At 40.5% G+C, this 21,901-nt stretch overlaps 1 protein-coding gene across 1 annotated transcript in view; it reads left to right on the top strand.

The window, feature by feature from the left end:
• Positions 1–20,322: 20,322 nt before the first annotated feature.
• Positions 20,323–21,901, top strand: part of ZC3H12C (zinc finger CCCH-type containing 12C) — an 88,350-nt gene continuing 86,771 nt past the window's right edge. The window contains exon 1 of the mRNA XM_021102346.2: positions 20,323–20,612. The gene's annotated coding sequence lies outside the window, so the exon portion shown is untranslated. The remainder of the gene's footprint in view (positions 20,613–21,901) is intronic.

Consider the following 21,901-nt stretch of genomic DNA (forward strand, 5'->3'; position numbering starts at 1 on the left):
CACACACAAATATAAACTCCCTCAGCTTGCTATAAGTAATATAATTGACCTAGGCAGGATGGGATGATAAATGTCCATGATAAAAAAAGAATATATAATATGATGCTGTTCATATATATACATATATATTCATATTTTTATATACATTCCTAAAAAAATATATGAAAACAATGATCACCAAAAGTTAATGATGATCATGTCAGGGCAGTGGAATTTTAGATGAACTGAATTCCTTTGTTTGTATATGCTGCATCTTCCTACTAGTTTGACAACCGCATCGCCCTTGCTACCCTTGTTTGATGAGGATCATGAGACAGAAAGCATGAACCTGTCTTGGTTAGGAAGGTAAAGGGGCAAGCGATGTGCTGAACTGGCTTGAAAGCACCGTGGTCAGTGATCAACCATCCCAGTCACTGGCCGCAAGTCCTCTCATTGAGGAAGTTAAACACCCAGGATGGGGGGAGGTTGGGGGAAAAGGAGTTAACAAACAAGTGAGCCAAACATGACAGCAGAGTTTGGCTGGCTCCTTAAATAATCTCAGAGTCACTGGAACATGAAAATTTTTTTCTTTTTTTGGAACCCGAAAAGAGTCAAGGTAACACATGATCACTTAACAAATTATATTTACAGTTTTTGAAAATATTTCATAAAATAAATGTAAAATATCAAGATAGGAGGCCTTATGCTTGGTATAGTTATAAAGACATATTTATTGACAGTTTTCCACTGTACGTCTTTCAGTAAAAGACGTTTAAAGCATAGATAAAAATTAACATCTGAAAGGTCTGGGTCACATTGCTGTACAGCAGAAATTGGCACAACATTGTGAATCATCTATGTTTTAATCAAAATATTAAAAATACAAACTAATATCTCTCTATCTTCTATCTACCTATACATATATGTCTCTCTGAAAGGGTAATTTCTTCCAGCTTTAAATTCTAAAGTGATTTTGTATGTCTAGGTCTCCTCCAGTTACATATACTTTGAGCTGCTCTCAAAACCTGGTCACTGGTTTTGCAGTTCATCTGAATATACCACTTAAATTGAAGTTTAGGGTGACTATGTTTTGTCACAGAACCATTTAGTTCCTACTCCACCACTACGTAGCCCTCTCATCTCATAGAGAAACCGGAAAAGAAAAATTTAAGGCTGTGGAGTGAATGCCTGCTTGAGAGTAAGTTTGCACTTTTCCTCTGTTCTTCCTGAAGACACGCCTTAAGAAGGGGTGGGTACAGATTTAGTGCAGTCACTCTTGAGCCAGCATCTGAGGGTAGGGATTAAAGCTACGAAGCCTGGAAAGGATAATGTTGGGATGTAGGGTAGCAAGCTTTCCAAGGGTACTTGCATAGTTAGGGAGCCACCTTTAGAAGGAGGGCAGAGCTCCATTATTTGGGAAAGAGGGTGAAAGGGACGAGTGCGGAGGTTAGTGGGGACTAGGAGGAGAACAGGACAAACAAGCTGTGCCATAGAGAAGAGCAGGCACCTCCATCACTACTGGCTACAACTTTCAGTGCCCTGCCATTGCCCTTTCCTCGGGAGGCAGGAAGTGCCTCAGGACCACCCCACATGAGCTCAATATAGGCTCTGTTTATCTATGTTCACACAAAGCCAGGGTAGGCACAAGAGGTCTCCTGACAAGTCAGATGATAACCTCCAGTGGTATGTGTTCTGGCCCCACTTCTTTTTAATTTATACATTCATAGCTTGAAATGACTTTAGATGATCTGGAGGATGTCCCCTCCCATAGATCATAAGAAGACAAATATCCTCCTCCATGCTATTAATAAGGTTTTATTAGGAACAGGGGATGGAGTTATAAACTCCTAGAGTCTATTGCCAGAAAGAGAGGCTTGGTATTAGTTGCACAAAAGCTAAAAGCATTGTCTTTGATAGTCCCCAAAATTAAATTCTGAAGTTTAACATAAAATAACCACTTACCATACATTAGGTTCCCTGTCTAGAGATACATTTTGCTGTTAATTCATCTTAGAAGATATTTCAGGAAAGCAAGTGAAAAACTCTAAAATCCACCTCTTCCTCTTTATCAGCTCTACCACTCTCTTGTTCTTCAGTGTTTCTTGACTGAAGGACCTCAACCAAGTTCTAACACGTGCCCTTGCTTCTGGTTAGCCTCATCCGGGTTATTTTCTTTTTTTAACTGAAGTGTAGTTGATTTACAATGTTGTGTTAGTTTCAAGTGTACAGCAAAGTGAGTCAGTTACGTATACATGTGTGTATATATTATACACACAACACACACACATATTCTTTTTCAGATTCTCTTCCCTTATAAGCTATCCCAAAATATTGAGTATAATTCCCAGTGCTATACAGCAGGTCCTTGCCTGTTACCTATTTGACACATAGTAGTGTGTATATGTTAATCCCAAGCTCCTAATTCATCCCTTCCCCCCAACGCCACCTTTCCCTGTTGGTAACCCTAAGTTTGTTTTCTATGTCTGTGGGTCTATATTGCAGAAGTTCCCGGGCCAGGGATCAAACCTGAGCCACAACACCAAATCCTTAACTGCTAAGCCACCAGGGAACTCCCATATTTCTGTTTTGTACACAAGTTCATTTCCATCGTTTATTGGGTTGGTTTTTTTTTAAGATTCCACCTATAAGTGATATCATATGATATTTGTCTTCCTCTGTCTGGCTCACTTCACATAGTATCCTGGCTATTTTCAACAAACCTATTCTACCCACACAGATGTATGAAAATATGTATCTGGGCTACACAAATGCATGAAAATATACAAGTCCCACCACCTAACAGTCCCAGTGCAAATACTGGCTTCCATCCTTAGAATTTACTCAGGCCACCTCCTGCTCCATGGATTCCAGTCTGGTAGTAGTGTGTATATGCTAATCCCAAGCTCCTAATTTATCACTTCCCCCCAATGCCACCTTTCCCCTTTCCTGATGTTCACCGCCTATCATTCACCACCTAGCAGGTGGGTAAGAAATACTTCCAACCCTCCCCACACAGTCTTCTAGCACAGTCTTCAAGGGAAATTGGAAGGTTTCTAGTCTTAATCTCTTTATAGCACATCCTCTAAACCGAAGCCAGATTCATCTCTCTAATATTAAACATTATAATGTTTCTTCCCTGCTTGAGAGTCTTCAAAGGCTCCCTGTGGAGAAAGTTGAAACTCCCCAGAGCAAACATGGTGAACAAAGTCCTTTGGGATGTTGCTCCAGCCACCCTTTCCAGCCTCCTCACTACAGCTCCTCCATACCCACTTCTCATCTTTTTTTTTTTTTAGGGCCCGCACCCACTGCATATGGAAGTTCCCAGGCCAGGGGTAGACTCTAAGCGACAGCTGCTGGTCTACGCCACAGCCACAGCAACGCAGGATCCGAGGTATGTCTCCAACCTACATCACAGCTCATGGTTAACACCGGATCCTTAACCCACTGAGTAAGGCCAAGGATCAAAACCGCATCCTCGTGGTTCCTAGTTGGGTTCATTTCCACTGAGCCACAACGGAAATTCCTACCCACTTCTCATCTTAACCATTGTGAGAGATTTGCATTTCTTCCAATGTACCATGATTTCCTACCTCTGATAACCCTTCTTTCTAGAATTCTCCTTCCTGCATTATTTACCAAGTTAATTCTAATTCAGTTTTTAAATATATACTCAGCAAGCATTCCTTAACTTCTCTGAGCAGAGCTTATCATATCACTATTGGAGGTCCTACAATGCTTTTTACTAACCGTATTATATATCACTGTAATCATTTTTGTATTTGTAAAATTTGTCTTCTCACCAGTTATCTTTGAATCCTTGGTTCCTTGCATAATATCTGACTCCTAATTATTGTTGAGTGAAGGAACTAATAAATGAATTAATGAATGTTAGAGTAGATCTAAAGCACATTCTTAGAAAAAGTTAACATTACTTTTAGATGTATGGCTCTACAAGAGTTGGGTAACATCACTGACTTTTTTTATGATGAAAGAGAAGAAAAAAAGCATATGTTCTAATGTTTGAACCCAATACTCTGAGAGTTTCTCTGGGCCCCTGGTGATTCCTGCTCATTCTCCAGGAATTCTGTGATGGGAAAGAAGAGGAAGAAGTGAAAGAAATCCAAAAAGAGAGCAGCTGATGGTTTTTCAAGATTAAAAAAAAAATGTTTTTAACTTTTTCCTTGATAACATTTTCAAATATATGCGTTGCCAGGGGGAAAACCTTAACCAACCATTATTGTACAAGTTAGGGGAGAAGGAAAATTTGCATTCAGTGATGTAAGTCTGTAAGCGATGCTGAGGAAAGATCAGCTAGGAAAAGATGACACCATATTATTATTATTATTATTATTATTATTAGTTGAGTTATAAGGTGTTCATAACTTTGTTGTTATTGTTTTCTGTCTTAATGAAGGGGAAAAAAAGATATTTTTTAAAATCTTTTGCCACTACACCTGAGGCATATGGAAGTTCCCAGGCCAAGGGTCGAATTGGAGCTTCAGCTGCCAGCCTACACCACAGCCACACTTATGCCAGATCCAAGCCACATTTGCGACCTACACCACAGCTCACAGCAGCACTGGATCCTTAACACACTGAGTGAGGCCAGGGATCGAACCACATCCTCATGGACACTATGTCAAGTTCTTAATCTGCTGAGCCACAACGGGAACTCCAAAAAAAGGATATTACTGTGTGGCATCAGAGAATAAAGACAACCCTGAGATCTGTTTTACAACGTATGTAGCAGATTACATGTGCTTTGGACAGTTCTATTGAATTTTTATTTTTATTTTTTGATTCTGAAAGTTTGGGTGGGGAGAAAGAAGTTTCCTCCCCCACCCGCCACGTCTCCGATGCTTTGGATTCTCTGATCCATTTCCTTGTAAAGGTAGAAAGGATCGTCCAAGAAGGTCCTGAAAGAGCTCATATATTAATAATAGGATGACAGCATGACCTCCGTGGTTTTTATTTTCAAAGCACATATCGATCTCAAGCAGCCACAGAAACTCCAGACACATCAAGCCCTGGAGAGAGAGACAACCTCACCATTATCTATCTCCTACTCAGCTCCTATCAAGAGCCTCTCTGAGAGCCGTATTATTTAGAAATTATCTTGTATGCTAGGCAATCCCCCTGTTCTTCTAGGTACGATATTACTGCATTGAATCAAATCAAACTGTCAGATGAGATGTTTATCAAAAAACCTGCAAGACATAATCATATTAAACCTGTGATTTGATTTCCTATTTTTGATCATCATCAAGGTAATTAATGACCATCCCTAACAGAAAGTTTCAAGTGTAACATTTCTTAAAAGGAAAAGAAAAAAGTAACAAGACTAGGGAAGTCTGAGCTATTCTGAGAGAAAATGTGTGTGATTCCTCCTTTCTAGTAGAGGAAGACAAAGTTTCAGCCCCAAAATTGACCTCTTCAGAGCCTCTGACCCCAGTTCACAGGAGAATCTCTGTGGCGCTGTGATCAGGTAACACAGCCACTCAAGCCCTTGCTTGCTCCCTCCTGAGTTTACAAGCCACCTTCTCCAATTATTCGTGTTTTCTTCTATTTTCTTTAAGCTTAAGCCTTTTGTAGTGGTAAATTCTCAGTCTGTTCTTTCACTCATTCAGCTAAATCTATTGAGATGGATTGAGAGCCCACTATGTGCCAAGTCTTGGAGATTGTGATGAAGACAGAAACAGTCATGGAGTTTACAATCTAAGCTAGGAATCAACTCATGCTGTTATCTTTGGCTCTATCACAAACCCATGATTTCTCTGGCAAAAATGCCAGGCTCTGCCATTCTCCCAGCCCCCATATTGGTCTCTCTGAACCAGAGGACTCTCCAGACACTATTAGACACATGCCCATCAAGGACTGAGCAGCAGGTAATGCAAATCCCATTCTACCCATGAGCATCCCAAGGTCATAATGGCCTTTGAGGTAGATGCAGTGTAACACAGGTGCTGATTCTGCCAGATGCTATTAACTTTTGCCAATATTCTAATTCCATGATAGATCCCTGTCTAACTTTTTCACCTTTTCTGTCCCTAGCACACTAAGTCTATTCAACACCAAACAACCCTAGTTCCCTGAACACACTATGTCCTTCAATTCTGCTTATCTTTGCAAATGTTCCCCCTCCCCCTTCCTTTGCCAACTTGTCCAGCTGACATACTCCTAATCTATCATTCAATTCATTGTTTAAGAACACATCCTCCTTTTCTTTTCTTCTCCTTTCCCAAAGTATCCTCTCCCTCCTCTGTGCTGGAGAGGTTCCATGCAATGCACTGGTTTATAGATTGATCTCTGAACTTCAGATTAATCTGAGTTCATCTCCTGGCTCTACCACTTAGCAACTATGTGATTTTCGACAATTTATTTAACCTTACTAGGTCTCAATTTGATCTGCAAAAAGAAACAATCATACTATCAATCTCTAGGGTATTTAAACAACATAAAGAATCAAAAGTACTTAGGTTCTAGTACGAGCTTTTACCATTGGTCATATCACACTGGGTTATAGGTGTTTATTTCAGTTCCACTCTACCCCAATTGACTGGCAGCTTCTTACGAGCAAGAATCATGCCTTATTCATCATAGGGCCCAGCATACAATAAATGCACACAATAAGTGTGTTTTTAACTTAATCTAAAAGTGGCATGAAATATGTATGTCATAATTCATTGCAATTTAATGCAACTCAATGAAGGATTTTGGAATACCTCAGACTGATCTAACTGGAATTAGAGAAGATCTTTCTCCCATGCCCTCTTTAAAATTTCCTGTTCCTTTATGGCTTAACATCAGTCATTCAGTAGTTACCTGTCTAGTGCCTACCTTGTGCCAAGCAATGTGCTAGGCAGTGGAGCTTTCTCGGTGAACATGAGGCAGTCCTAAGCCTCTAGAAAAGAGACAGACAAGTAAACCAGCTTACACAATAAAGTCCTGTGGGCATCACAGTGGGATACCATACAAAATGTCAAGGGAAAACTTAAAGAGAGGCAGCTAGGCAAATTTTGGAGTCAGGGAAATAAACCAATGAATGCAGAGTATTTGGAAGATGTATTCTTTACCCACTCAGTTAATAGTTGACTAACCAGCTGAGCAGAGGTACCCCTGGTCCAGAGGCACCCTTCTCTTACTATTAATGGCAGGTTCTAGAATATTCTGGAGGGGAGTACCTTGGAGTTTTGGGCAACCCTAGCGTCCTTGCAACATTACTCCTTAAAGGGCATTCAGCCCTGAGATGATGATACAGTTAAATGCAAATATGTCCTGAAAAACATAAGACGCCTGGGCCAATACCATGTGGAGCCTCCTAGGCCTCCTAGAATTCACTGCAATAAGTTTTCTTGTTTTAAAGAACCACAGGTCTCTTCTTGGAAGGAGACAAGTCTTTTCAAAACACCCGTTAAAATTATATTTGCATAAATTATTTGACTATGGGCAAATAATTTGCACATACCTGTGCTCTACATACAAAACATGCTGAGACATCTCCAAGTTCTTGCACTAAATAAAACTCTTATTGGGGTAATATCATTATTGTCATTACACCATGGGTTAGTCTGTCTTGACTTTTTAATTTTCTTCTTATCTCAATGATCACACACTCAGTTTCCCCACACCTGTGGGTTTATTTACATAGTGAAGTAATTTGGGTGAAGTGTAAATACACTGAAGAACAGGAAAGCCAACAGAATCCCTCATTGGGAATTAAAGTGGATTCTGGCCATAGCTTGAGGAACTCCATTCTGGGACCTCGGATCTGTTTAGCAAGGGTCCCTTCCTTTGTCTCAGCAACACATGAGGGCAGTTTCCTCTAATTTGGCTTTTCCTTTCCACGTGAAGTACAGCACTTTCTCCCTCCTATTACCATCAGAATATAATTCTAGATGTTGAATTTGAGTCCTGGTCAAGATTAAGAGTTTGGATGTCAGACGGAACTGGATTTGAATTCTGGCTCCACGTTGTTAACTAGCTGTGTGACTTTGGATAAGTTACTTGATATCTCTGGATCTGGTTTTCTCATCTGAATAGAGTCATGGTAAAGATGAAATAACACATATAAAAAGTTTAACTACACATTGTTCTAAGCACTTTATATGTATTAACTCATTTACCCCTTCCAACATGCCCCATTCTATAGGGGACCTAGGGATAAATATCATGTCGCAGAGTTCCTGTCGTGGCTCAGTGGTTAACGAACCTGATTAGGATCCATGAGGATGCGGGTTCCATCTCTGGCCTCACTCATTGGGTTAAGGATCTGGCGTTGCGGTAAGCTGTGGTGTAGGATACAGATGCAGCTTGGATGCAGTGTTGCTGCGGCTGTGGTGTAAACTATCGGCTATGGCTCTGATTTGACCCCTAGCCTGGAAACCTCCGTATGCTGGGGGTGTGGCCCTAAAAATGAAAAAGAAAAAATTATGTCGCCACTTTACAGCACGTTCTGCCAGCCCACATCTCCCCTACAGGCCATATTCTGTACCTCCCAGTCACAAAATAAAGGCAGTTCTCTTGCCATGGCCAGCCTTGACATGTTACTAACCCTAGGCATCCAGCCCCTAACCTCTTCTGAACAGGGCTTTCAACGTGCTCACTGTGTCGACTTGGCTCAAACAGGCAGCCTGCAGCATTTTGCACTGGCTGCTAATGCATCTCTGCATGTGAATCCAGCAGAGCTGGGTTTGCTGACATCAAGGACGTGATGCAAAGCACAGCTCTTTAGTTTCCAAATGAATGAAAAGGGCACAGTGAAAGAGTCTGGCCACCGCCTCTAGCTAAAAAACAGTAATGACTCACAGGAAAGACAAAGACTGAGTAAGCACCCACCACAGGCCACTCATCCCTTCAATGTCACTTGGGGAAATGTGGTCTCACTATGGAACAACCAAAACATATGGACAAAAATCTCCCAGGCTTCTGAGGATAGTCTAGTTCCCATCTGACCTACACATTTCATAACTTCTAAGTTAGCTCTACTAGGAGTTGGGGGAAGATGCACAGGGACCGTGGACATTAGACATGTTTACATGCGGCATGCACCTGTGTCATGACTGGCATTGCTAGTCAATTGTGAAATGACTATTAGATAGCCCTGATAAGACGTCTGGAAGTCGGACCACAAAAGTATACTGGCGACGATTAAAAGAGATTAAAGCTTCTTTCTGTGTATACACACTGTCAGAGGTCCAGGCAGAAATCTAAAACAAACAAACGAACTAAGAATATATAAAATATTTCCTGTGTTTCTCCTTCCCTAATGATGATGACATTGATAATTATACCCATAATGCTGCCTAATCATGGTATATCTTTTTTTTTTTAATTTTATGGCCATACTTCGGCATATGGAGTTCCTTGGCCAGGGACTGAATCCAAGCCATAGCTGCAACATATGCCAGATCCTTTAACCCACTGAGCCAGGCCAGGAATGGAATCCACACCTTGGCAGAGACCCGAGCCACTGCAATCAGATTCTTAACCCATTGTACCAGAGTGGGAACTCAATCATGGCATACCTTAAGTAGGAAAGTATTTTACTAATACATAAGATTTCCTGTTAACATATTCATTATTTTTATGGATAATTGTTTATTCAATAGATAAACAATTATCTTTGTGTAATTAAAAAAAAACCTACATCTTGATTTTAATGTTAATAAATGTTCAAAATTTTGATCCAAACAAATATTTGCAGAATATCCCACAGGGGAAAAAAATTACTTTGCTAAAAGTGTCTAATGAATCAGTATCGCCTTCATTTTTGTTCGGATTTTTCAGGAATTGCCAATAAAAACTGCTAGCCAAAAGGAAACATCTAGAAGATTGGCAGTGATATGCTACAATATCTTGTATTAACTAAATCAAGGGTTTGTTGACCAAAAACAAGCATTCTTAGAGTATACACTTCTCATGTTTTTGGCTCCCTAGCATCTAAACCTCTTTACTATGCATGAGAAGACTTATGAGACAGAACCCACCTCCCACTATAGAAGCTCAACACTCCAGGCATTGGCTTGCCCAGCATCCCTGGCAACTAGAGTGTTGGGGCAAAGTCTAGACTCTTCTGACTAGATGCACCCACCTCTAATTTTGAACCAGAAGGAGGAAGCTCATAGAGTCTATTCTGACGAGAGTAATAATAGCAAGGACAGAAGTTACATTCATTTCCCAAAGCACAGTGATTCTAGGCCACCTCCAGAGCCAGCATCAGGCTGGAGGTAAGATCAGCTGTGGCGTCTGAACCTGTCAACAGAGACATGGGTATCTTCCTGGGATATTTCTGAGGTGTGATGTTGGACATGGTATCTGGTTCTCTCACTTGCAAATCTGGTTTTCAAGCCCTTCTAGAGATTATATCAAATACCAAACACTTTAAAGTAAATTCTATTGTGTAAGACCAGAGTCCTGAATATTTCATTGTATTGATTTTTTAAATGTTTTTAAATATTGAAAACATTACTCCAGCTATATATTGTAGCTTGAGAAGGGGGGCAGTTTTCTCCTAAGTTTGGAAAGAAAAAAAGAAAACATAAAAACATAAGTATCACAAGGCCGCTGGCAGCCATTGCAAAAACATGTGCTGTTAGTTTGGGGCATTCTCACTTTCAGTTCCAGAATGAACTTTCCAGGTGGTAATGATGGTGTATTGACATATGATGGGAATCAGCTTTTTTTTTTTTTCTTTTTGGGGCCGCACCTGCAACACATGGAAATTCCCAGGTTAGGGGTAGAATTGGAGCTGCAGCTGCCAGCCTACAACACAGCCACTGCAATGCCAGATCCAAGCTCCATCTGCAACCTATACTGCAGCTCCAGGCAACTCCAGATCCTTAACCCACTGACTGAGGCCAGGGATTGAACCTCACAGACACCATATGGGGTTCTCAATCTGCTGAGCCACATTGGGAGCTCCAGGAATCAGCATTTAACTCTTCTTTCTATGTGTCCTAGAGTCCTCACACCACACTATGGCTCCCGCACTGCTCTCTCTGCACCCTGAGGGCCCACTCCGGGTGCTTGCCTGGGCGTAATTCACATTCACCAAGAATATCTTTGAAATCCTAGATCACCCTTTCAGCTGGACTTTCCCTCATTTTATTCATTCTCTTTCCATTTTCTTGTCAGAGTTCCTTAGTATGTTTTGCTTCTTTGAAGAGGAGTCTTGACTAGTTCTTCTACCTTATTTCATCCTACTTCTTAGGAGATAAATACGCAGCAGTAAGTTGAGCACGTATTGACTGCCCTTGCTGGCATTTGCTATATTAACAGTAAGGAATATCTTCTCCCTATTCCTCTGAAAGGCGAGAAAATCTTTTCTGAGAATTATATCTTTGTCCTATTCCCAAAGAAGAATGCCCCTTTAAATAGTCTCTTAACAGAATTTTCAGCAAAGAACTTAACCATTCAGGTAAACCCATCTCTCCTTCTAAGCAAAAAGGTTATTTGGATCATGGATAACTCAAGGTGCCTACAGTTCCATTTTCCAAAGAAAAAAAACATATGAAAGTATGAGTATATCCACTTGATGAAGGAAAATGTAGGCATTAGAGAAATGTACTAACTTGATCAAAGTACAGAGTTGGTTTAAGGTGGAATTGAATGGCTAGGACTCAAAAACCAGGCTTCAAGCCTCCTACTTTTCTTCTATACCACTGTACCTCTCATCTATAAGTGTCGCTCATGGTTCAGGCCACACCCAGAACCCAGAGCTACTTCTAGGGGAAACTGCTCCATCTTGAGTCCCTGCTGACAGGGGACCCTTGGCCAGCCGTGGTGGTTTGGTCACACCCCTCTCTGGCCTCCATTGATTAAACAGGGATGGGCAGCTGATCCCAAAGGAAGCCAAATCACTGACCAGTCAGCAGGGTATGAGGTGGAACAGAGTCAACCAGATTCTAGATGAGTTTTACTCTTTCTAAGCAAAAGACTTAGAAACCTTTCTATAAATAAATAATTGCTGTATACATTATTCTGAGTGGAATAATCTAGTTCAACTTTCTCTTTTTTTTTTTTTTTGGCTGTACCCATGGAATGTGGAAGTTCCCAGGCCAGGGATCAAACCCATGCTATAGCAGTAACCCGAGCCACAGCAGTGACAATGCCAGATCCTCAACCCACTGCAATGCCAGGAAACTCAAACACTATTAGTATTTACATTTGACAGATGAAGGAAGTGAGGCACTGAGAGATGGTGGTGTTTTAGAGCAGGGTGGTTGCAGAGGAAAAAGAGGGCAGATTAAGAGATATATTTTTAAAGTAGAACCGACAAGGCCTGGCTATTGGATTAGCTGTGGACGTGAACAGAGGGGAGAATCAAGGATGATAATTAAGCAACAGGTGAATTATGCAGCCATTTGTTCAGCCTCTTTGTTATCTTTAACTGCATGTTCCTGATGCCCTTCTAGAAGCCAAGGTCAACGTGCCTAAAACAATTTTATCAATAATTATTCTATAAGATCTGCTCCTCCTTTTAATATTTGTTAATATTTTCTTTTTCAAAGAGTTAAGTGTCAAGTACTTTACAAAAAGAGATGCAAATGAGAAGAAGAGAAATGAGAGAAGCAAAGATCCTTCTATTGTTCAAATTGTTTTCTCCAACTTAATTAATATATTTGTTAGACTTTTAGCTCCTTTATTTGACAATAAACTTCTCAAGGGCAGATATTATGTCTGTAATCAGAGCTAACATTTGCTGAGTGTTTTCCCAAGGTCAGATCGGTGTTAAGCACTTTGCTTGCATCAGCCTGGACAACTGTTCCAGCAGCCTTGGGTGGCAGAGACTAGAATGCAGTGGTTAAGAGCAGGGCCTAGACTGCCTGGTTCAAATCCTGTCACATGATTTGGGGGAAGGCACTCGATTTTTCCATGCCTTGATTATCACACGGGACTCTGGGAGAACAGAGGAGGGACACCTAACCCATAAGATCGAAGAAGGCTCTAGAATGAAATGAATTGCTGAGCTTAATCCTTGCTCACAATGGGCAGGGTGTTGCCAGCAGTGAGAACGGCCTATGTGGAGCCCCAGCAGTAAAGAAAAGCATGGAACTTTGCTTTTAAACTGTGATTGCAGGTGCCAAGAGCAAGGTAGGGCCACAAACTCAAATACCTACAAGAACCAGGCAAATAAAGTAAGTAGGAGAGGCTGGCCAGGGTTAAGATAATGGTAAGATGTGAGATGGGACAAACGGGAGAGTACAGGTCTCATGTATAGGGGCCAGCCTCTTCAGCCCTCACCAAGCTCCATTATACTGCCCACCATCCTCTTCCTCGAACCATGAGCTTATACTGCTTTGAGGCCTCTTCACTTTCCATTTCCTCTATCTGAATGTCCTTGGAGTGGCTGGATCCTTTGCATCACTTCAGTTAAAATGTGATTTAAAAGAGGCATTCCCTTGGAGTTTCCGTCATGGCGCAGCGGAAATGAATCCAACTAGGAACCATGAGGTTGCGGGTTTGATCCCTGGCCTCGCTCAGTGGGTTGAGGATCTGGTATTGCCATGAGCTGTGGTGTAGGTTGCAGACGTGGCTCGGATCCTGCCTTGCTGTGGCTCTGGTGTAGGCTGGCAGCTATAGCTCGGATTGGACCCCTAGCCTGGGAACCTCCATATGCTGTGGGTGTGGCCCTAAAAAAAAAAAAAAAAAAAAAAGAGGCATTCCCCTGCAACCTAAATGTCCATCAGCAGAGGAATGGATAAAGAAGATGTGCTACATCTATATGAAGGAATATTACTCAGCCATAAAAAAGAATAAAACAATGCCATTTGCAACAATATGGATGGACCTAGAGATTATCATACTAAGTGAAGTAAGGCAGACAGAGAAAGACAAATATGAAATGAGATCACTAACATGTGGAATCTAAGGTTTTTAAATTATTATTTTTTACTGATTTTTATTTTTTCCATTATAGTTGGTTTACAGTGGGAATCTAATTTTTTAAATGATACAAAAGAACTTGTTCACAAAACAGAAGCAAATACAAAGATTCCAAAACCAAACTTATGCTTACCAAAGTAGAAGCGTTGGGGGAGTTCTAAATTAGGAGTTTGGGATTAACATATATACACTGCTATACATAAAATAGATAAGTAACAAGGACCTACTATATAACACAGAGAATTCTACTTAATATCCTATAATAACCTATATGGGAAGAGAATTTTAAGAAGAATGGATGTATATATATAACTGATGAACTTTGCTGAAACTAACACAACATTGTAAATCAACTACACTCCAATACATTTTTTTAAATTAAAAATTAAAAAATTAAAGAGGCCTTCCGTAATCACCACCCACAAGCCAAGCCCAGACCTTCTAGTAATTCACTTTAATTTATTTCTTCAGAATATTGCTGTTGCTGTGAATCTGCCGCGCGAATTGTTTTCCTCAGGTGGTGGGTTTATGCCGCAGGAGCCCAAGTCGGCGAGACGACTGTGCACACTGCAAGTGCTCAGATGAGAACACGGAGGACGCTTCTCAGTGCAAGAAGTTAAGAAGCTCATTTGAATCAAGTTGTCCCCAGCAGTGGATAAAATATTTGATAAAAGAAGGGACTACTTAAAATTCAAAGAAAAAATTGAAGCAGGAGAGTTCCAGCCTTCAAGAACAACTGAAAAGTCTTAAGCTATTCCTGAATGTTTCAGAAAGGTTGAATTAATTTTTTTGGACATTCAGAAATGCTCTATGGGACAACAGTAATTTGAATAATGGCAAACACCAGTGCTTGTTCCATCTATACAGCTCTTAATTAAAGTGATCAAGTAACAAGATTCCATTATTCAAAGTATGAAGAATTGAAATAAAATGATATGAAATATGCTAAGTATAGTAAAACATAAATATCTTAAGAGAAAAAAAAAGAATACTTGCTGTTATGTGAAATTATTGTATTCCTTTGCTTATTTGTAGGTTTCATGTATTTGTTTCATTATACAGTGGGTAAGTAATATAAGCTCTACTGGAAAAGGAAAACTTTCCAGCGCCTACAACAATAGCTAATACCACTGTAAGAACTTTATTTTAAAAGGCCATTTATTCATTTTGAATAAATAAAAAGTGATTTTATTGTGCACCTACTAAGTGCCAGGTACTATAAGCTACAGAGATTGAACAAACATCAAAATATAGGCAGTACTTAATGCCAGAGGAATGGGTGAGAAAACCAAGTCAGACAGGAGTCCTTGCAGGAGTAGACAGAAGAAGAAATATCTGGAAGAGATGATCAGGGTAGGTAAAGGGGAATTGGGAGAGAAATTGTACTACAGAAGCTGAAGGAAAACAATCCATGATATAAATCACAACTTGATTAGATTATTTGCTTCTGGCTAATTATAATGAGTAACAGATATCTGGATAGCTAAGAGTCCTCTAATTATGTTGTCTCATTATTGTGCCCATATGAGACTTCTGAAGCCTCATAACCTAGCTACTGTCTGTCTAGGTTCCCTGTGCAGTATCTCAATAGTGATACCTGTCTGTTCTCCTTTTATCTTATATTAAAAAAAAAAAAAACCTTTCTTACATTCTCGTCTTCAGATAAATAAAGTTCCATTTATATGCATCCTGTCTGGAGATGCATAAATGTGTGTGTGTGTGTGTGTGTGTGTGTGTGTGTGTGTGTGTGTGATATACTATGAGCAATTTAAAAATTGGCCACGGAGTTCCCGACGTGGCGCAGTGGTTAACGAATCCGACTAGGAACCATGAGGTTGCGGGTTTGGTCCCTGCCCTTGCTCAGTGGGTTAACGATCCGGCGTTGCCGTGAGCTGTGGTGTAGGTTGCAGACACGGCTCGGATCCCACGTTGCTGTGGCTCTGGTGTAGGCCAGTGGCTACAGCTCCGATTGGACCCCTAGCCTGGGAATCTCCATATGCCGCGGAGCGGCCCAAGAAATAGCAAAAAAAAAAAAAAAAAAAAAAATTGGCCAGGTCAGGGTATGGATAGTGACCAGACTCTCCATGACGGGAGGATGCATATGATATTCTAGATAGAGTGTTAAGGAATGGCTTCTCTAATAAGAATACTTTTGAGGAGAAATCTGAAGGACATCAAAGAGTGAGCCTGTGGCTATTTGAAGAGTGTTCCTGAGAGAGAGAAGAGCAGAAGAAGCAAGAAAGCCAGTGTGGCTGGTGGAGAGTGTGTAGGAACTAGAAGACAAGGGATTGGCAGGGAACAGGACAGACCTAAGGCAGCAGCAACTGCCTTCAGCTTAGAGACTCTCCAAGTCTGCCTTGGGGAGTAGGTACAGCCCCACAGTGCCCAGCCCAGCACACAGTAAGCGCCCGATAAACATTTGTTGAATGAATGAATCTCTAAGGGGGACAAAGAATTACTGTGAGATCTGCATCCTAGTGATCACAGCCGACTAAATGAGCCCCTGACTCAGGCAAATTTGGCACTTTATATTTAATTTAGTGTTTTCTCTAGATTTTCTTTCAAATATATATCTTACCTTTCTGAGAAAACATTTGTTTTTGTTTTTGTTTTTTTTAAGTTAGGCACTGTATCTTTCATGATTCTACTTCAGTGCTGGAATTTATTTATTTTTTTTCTTTTTTTTTTTTGTTGTTGTTGTTGCTTTCAGTGCTGGAATTTAAAAACAATTCAGGAAAGGTAGCAGAATATAAATATATAATGGAAGAAAAAGAAAAATCATAAAGAATGGTTGGTTATCTCCGGGTGATGGGATGAGAGATGATTTATATCTTTGAAACCTCATGTTTTTATGCGTCTTAAAAACTTTCTACCATAAGCATGTATTCTTGTTATAATTTAAAACAATACAATAGAATGCTACAAGGTACTAAATATTAAAGCCAGTGAAATCCACCTCCATTAATCCTTGTTCAAGATCCATACAGCTAAAGTATTTGAGTCTCAGTTTCACTATTGGTCAGGGACACATATTTAAAAAAAAAAAAATGCCAGATCCTACTTTTGTACATGAAGAATTGACCGCAAAGACAATATAAGCAATTGCCTAGACCCAATCCTGTCAACACTAAGTGTTCTTGCAAACTCATATTTTAGTAAAGTAAACACAGAAAGTAGCAATAATACGTTTCATCAGGATAGTGTCTTCTAGTAAACAAGTTGTCCTTGCCAAAGCTTACCGAACGTTTAGCTTCCTCTTGTAGTTATCCGTAATAAAGTGCCAAGTAACTGATTTCTCTAGCAAGATCTCCAATAAAAAGCAGGCACTGCCAAAGATAAATAACGCTCGCTTTTTAAAATAAATGCTTGGGGAGTTCCCACTGTGGCTCAGTGGTAACAAACCTGACTAGTATCCATGAGGACACGGGTTTGATCCCTGGATTTGCTCAGTGGGTTACGGACCCGGCGTTGCCATGAGCTGTGGTGCAGGTTGCAGATGCTGCTCAGATCCTGCATTGCTGTGGCTGTGGTGTAGTACGGTGGCTACAGCTCTGATTTGACCTCTAGCCTGAGAATTTCCTTATGCCACTGGTGTAGCCCTAAAAAGACTAAATAAATAGATAGATAGATAGATAAATTGCTTGTAAAAACGACCCAGAAGACCTAGCATAAAACAAATAAAAACCAGAGGAAGTCACATGATAACTAAGAGCTAGAGAAACACTTCAGGGGAATACTGACATTATTTTAGATTTGGTAAATATTTTGACCAAAATGAAGGACTATGAGACACAGAAATAGATAAAAGTCTGCTCTATATCCATAAGTGTTAAAAGCCATCACATAGCTCCAGTCTATTCATCTCTTCAGCCTAGATCATCTGCCTTGGACTCCTCATTTCTGATTCCCGAAATATCCTGAAATACTTTTGGCTGAATATCCCCTGGAATGTCCATGTTCAAACAAAAATAGCTGACAGTGTAAATGTGCCATTGATTTCTATCTAAGGTTGGAAGTGAGTACCTGGAAGCACCTAGGTCACCAATTTCCCCTGTAGCCCTTAGATCTCAGCATCTAGGCTCACTCACCAGTCCCCAATCCTAGACTCTGAAGCCAGTGCAGATTCTAAATCAAGGTGACTTTCCCACTCCAGCCACCCAACTCTTTAGCAGTACAGGGATTCTGCAGCAAACCTGCTGTTTATAGCCCTGCTCTTTCTGTGAACTGCAGCCCTAATCATGAAGCTGTCTCTTCTATTTTATGCTTGTGCTGTCTGGGGAAATTGCTTTGTTTTAATTTATTTGCTGATTGGATAAGTTTCTTTTTTTTTCCTTTCTTTTTAAAATTTTTTTAATTTTTATTTTATTTTATTTTGCTTTTTATAGCAGCACCCGCAGCATATGGAGGTTCCCATGCTAGGGGTCAAATTGGAGCTACAGCCACCGGCCTACACAACAGGCATAGCAATGCCAGATTCAAGCCCTGCGTCTGCAACCTACACCACAGCTCACGGCAATGCCGGATCCTTAACCCACTGAGCAAAGCCAGGGATTGAGCCCTAGTCGGATTTGTTTCCACTGAGCCACGATGGGAACTCCATCTTTCTTTATTTTTTAAGCCAAGTTCCTACTTTGTTCTGCTACTTCAATAGTTGTCTCCTTAGATTTTTCTTCCATGCTTAACTATTTTCCTAATTCCCCAGCTGCTTTAAGACTTGAAATGCGTTTCGCCCACTCTTTCAGACCCTGAAGCCCTAAAACTTGGTTCCCCTGGCCATGTCTTTACTACCTTCTGACAAAAGTAGCCACAAGCTGAAGAGTCACTGGGTGTTATGGTCCCCAGTTCCAGTAGTCTGAAACCAACCCAAGTGCCCTCCATACGCCAGGCCCAGGAGAACTGAGGATGCTACAGAGAACAAGACAGACAGAGTTCCTGCTTTTGTGAAGCTTACGTCCTGATGTGGGGATATGGTAAAATAAATAAGCAAATACAATTCTAGATGATGAGTATCATGAATGAAGGCATGCTCCATCTTCCCCAGGCCTCCTGCTGACTTGTGATGCCTTCAGTTTCTATGAATTTCTTCTGCATTTGCTGATGAGAATGTCCCTGAATGTTTCCCTCAGTTAAAGCAGTTCCCATCAAACATCTTTATAGAATCTGAGCTTGGGTCTTTTGAAAATTACATTGTTTAAAAAAGAAAAAAAAGATAGTGACCGGTCCTACCAATGCTGGCTGGGAGTCCTTTAGCAATTATGGGATCTCCCCTTCCACATGATCACAGGAATCTTCCCCTTGCCTGGGAAGCCCCAGACTCCACACATACAACTCATAGGACACCCTCAACTTCCTCTTCTCTTTCTCTTCCTTGTCAACTATTTGGAAAAAAAAAAAAAATCTCTGCTTACATATAGACTCAGATAGAAAAGCATGGACAAGTGTACAGGTCACCAATAAATACAGACTTTAAAAATGTTTTTGAAGAGGTAATGCGAGTACCTGATTTAAAATTCAAAAGCCATTATTGGCTATAGAGTAAAAAGTGAATCTCTTTCCACATTTTCTTCCAAATCATCCAGTTTCCCTGCCCAGGACAACACTGTTAACAGTTTCTTGTGTGTAACCCAGAGAGGTTATAAGCAAACACAGAGGCATTCTTTGTTTTTCACACAATGGTAGCATACTATATACAATGGTTTCCATCTTACTTTTTCAATAAACAATGGGTCTTGAAATTTATTCCATACATATAAAGCCGCTTCGCTCTATTAGGTGAATGGCATTCTAACATAGGGCAATACTAAAACTGATGTGCATAGTCTCCTACTAATGGATTCTGATTTTTTGAATCCATTCAAATGGATTTGAATCCATTTAAGTTGATTCTAATTTTTTGAATAGTCTTATGACAGAGCCTTTTAACATAAGATGCCTCTAAGCTGAAAATTTCATAATTCTCTTTCCATCTACCTCATTTTGTACATGTGTAATTCTATTTACCAATTTCCTTTTAAAACAACAGATGCTTGCAGAGGTGATGAGGATGTTTGGGGTATACTTGAAATTCCATGATGAAACAAAAATTTTGAAACTTCTGGGCGGGGTGAATGGCAATGACAGGTGTGCTCCTTGTCAAGAGGGAAAAATGCCACCTTGGGAGCATTTTTTATTTGATACATAGTGTGTGTTGTTCTCAGAATTCCCATGTTGATCAAATATGGTGAAATTAGGACAGCCACACTGTCTGGTTCAAGTAGAACCAGCACATGACTGTATGACACAAGCATATTGAAAACCTTGCTGTCTGGCTTCCCACAGGGTTGAAAACAAGAGTCACGCTGCTGGTATGGAATCGGTGGTAACTCATCAAAAGAAAGAAGCCCTAGGATTGGCCAATAGCACATATCTCGTGCCTTCTAGTTTCCTTTCCCTAAAAACTCACAATTAAAAAGCAACTCTAACCAATCACTGAACTACATGGGCAACAGTGTGTTTTAGTATCCGCGTCTGTCTTATACGATCATGTGCTTAGGAAGTGGTCATTTAGGGTAATACTCTTAAGGAAACTTTACATTTCATGGTTTTTGGAATTAACCAGAGCTTCTCTGAAGACATAAAAGAAACTGAGTGAAAAATCGCAGTAGTCCTGGCTACGTGTGTGAAGCTCTTCAACTAGAGGGAAATCTGGTGCTGGACAAAGAGCTGGAGATGAAGGTACATCCAAGGGACTATTGATCATTTCAACTAAGGTAAGTGTTTTGGCATAAATGGTAAAGGCGAGAGATACAGAACAAGAGCAATAATAACCAGTGGGTCTACACATTTTTCAATCAGAAAACTCCTAAGGACACCACCAGTAAAGCTCCAGACAGAACTAGAAGCAGCTTCAAGGGGTGTGTGCCAGCTGTGAACTCGATGTGACCTATGGGCCATCACTTTTAAAGCTCCTAGAAGTCTGAGAAAAGGTGGCTGGGCAATAGGAAGATCTAGGCTGAGGCAGTCACGTAGGATGTGGTAGGCATCTGAAACATTTTCTTTTAAGGTTCAAATGTGAATCTAGGTGTGAGGTAGTCTAGTTGGAAGCCACAATTTACAAAGAAAGGCTGGCCTGGCAACCATTTTCTGTCCTCCACACCCCACCCCACCCCCACCGCCCCGCCACCACCCACTTCCCCTAACCTGTTCTTTCCAGAGCATTTGCTTTTAACTAGTGAGCCTGTCCCAAGGCTTTGCCTGTTATGGAACCACAGTCCCTCAAATTCTTTATGTGTAATTCAAAGTCACAAGTCAGACCTGACTTCATAACTATAATACAAATGGGCTATCCAGAACTGATCATAGCCAACGGGCCATATTTGCCTAATGCCTGTTTTGAAGCTTTGATAGCAGACACTCAGAATTTGATGCTCAGTTTCACCATTTGCAAACTGAAAAATGGGGTCAGATTCAGTATCGCCAAGTTTTCTTTCATCAATCTGACATTCTCTGAACCCATGACATTTCTTTCCTCTATGTTCTCTTTTCCTTTTAAGCATACTTGGAGTAAAGAAAAGAGGAATTCCCTAATGGTCATCTATCTCAGAGCCATAGAAACTTATTTTTGTTAGAAATTTTGTCAACTCTGGTTGTATTTTAGAAGAAAACCATGCTTGGTTATTGTTATCACATGTGACCATTTTAAACGTTCATACCTTCTTTCTCAATAGCAGATAAAAACCTCATTTACCCACCTCTTTGCCTTTTCTAGATAATACTATGAAATATATCCACAGGCATATCCCCACTGTTACCACAAATACATGCCTAAAACCAAACCATTCTAAACGTTTGCTCAAAAAAAGTAGTTCCTCTACCCCGAGACTTCCCTTTTTTACCAGTCAGTGATATTACAGGTTTCGCATTCACGCCCCCTAAGTCATCTGGAACTTCTCCCTTTTCTTAAGTTCTTCTCCATCCAGTACATCCAATCATTGACAAAGCCTCAGAGATTTTTAAGTCACGATGTCTCACTAACTGGTCCCTTCTTTTCCTTCCTCAC

This window comes from Sus scrofa, chromosome 9, assembly GCF_054392235.1.
Source record: "Sus scrofa isolate SSC_HxYL_T2T_F1_AM1 chromosome 9, Sscrofa_HxYL_maternal_Yorkshire_Landrace_v2.0, whole genome shotgun sequence".
In the NCBI taxonomy this organism is placed as follows: Eukaryota; Metazoa; Chordata; class Mammalia; order Artiodactyla; family Suidae; genus Sus; species Sus scrofa.